The sequence below is a fragment of the Octodon degus genome, unplaced genomic scaffold, assembly GCF_000260255.1.
Source record: "Octodon degus isolate 3935 unplaced genomic scaffold, OctDeg1.0 scaffold00026, whole genome shotgun sequence".
NCBI classification, from domain to species: Eukaryota; Metazoa; Chordata; class Mammalia; order Rodentia; family Octodontidae; genus Octodon; species Octodon degus.
The window spans coordinates 6,405,484-6,406,631 of record NW_004524602.1 but is presented as its reverse complement, the minus strand read 5'-3'; the positions used below and the strand labels follow the sequence as shown (position 1 = coordinate 6,406,631).

General features: G+C 45.1%; 1 pseudogene; it reads left to right on the top strand.

Moving 5' to 3' along the window:
- The first annotated feature begins 687 nt into the window (after nucleotides 1-687).
- On the top strand, nucleotides 688-931 carry LOC101569704 (annotated as a pseudogene).
- Nucleotides 932-1,148: the final 217 nt, after the last annotated feature.

The window sequence follows — 1,148 nt, the reverse complement described above, 5'->3', positions numbered from 1 at the left end:
CTTATTCCACTGAGCCATCTCCTTGGCTCCTAAAGCCAAAATAGAAATGCAATGATTTCTACATGGAAATGATTAACTATGGAAAATTAAGCTACTCAGAAAATCCCAGTGGGCACATGGTAATTTAAAAAGCCCTCTTGAAAGCCAGTGGCGTCCTGGTGCATTGCGTAACAGGTGGCTTTTTCAGTTTGTGGCAGCAGGGTGTGTGTGTGTTGATTCACACTAGTTGCCCATTTCCACAATTCACCATAGAGTGCAAGGTGCCAGCGTGACATTAGCCAAAAATTCTTTAAACTTCACCACCCATCTGTGAGTCCAGTTTGACACATTATTGGAAGTAGTTAGAACGAATCTTTCTGGTACCGCCGTGTCATGTGTTTCTTGGGGTGTAGCGAGGATGGCTTCAGGATGATTGAATGTCATTTGGTCTGAGATAGAGCCCTTCCCCCTCCTGTAAGCCAAGTGAATCAAATAAAACAGGAACTCTAGGCATGAATTCCACCAATCCTAATGTATTGTTGATATTAAAGTCAAGAATAGGTTTGATCGCCTTATTTCAGTCCCTGCATTTTGTTTGTACTTTTTTTTTCAAAGCATTGAAAAGATCACATGAGTAATATAGAATCAGATATTATAGAGTGGGAAACCCACCAATTTATTTGCACACCACCTCAACGAGGGAAGAAGATGCTAATTAAAGTGAAGACACTGACCGGAAAGGAGATAGAGATTGACATCGAACCCACAGACAAGGTGGAGTAAATCAAGGAGCGTGTCGAGGAGAAAGGGAATCCCGCCACAACAGCAGCAGCTCATCTATAGTGGCAAACGGATGAATGATGAGAGGACAGCAGCTGACTACAAGATTCTAGGTGGTTCTGTCCTCCACCTGGGGTTGGCTCTGAGAGGAGGAGGTGGTCTTGGGCAATGATGAGTCTTTTCTCCTCTGTATCGCCCTACCCTGTCGCTCATAGTGAAGTATTGATTCTGTCACTGGCTGGGACACATGAGCCATTGCCTCCTGTCTTAGCTGCCCTGGGTTGTGTATTTACTGATGGGAGATTGTGAGGACCCCAGGATGCAGTGTTCCTGGCCCAACGGGCCTTTGCTGGCTAGTGGGTTTTAGTTTGCAGTCCTGTGCACTTCCT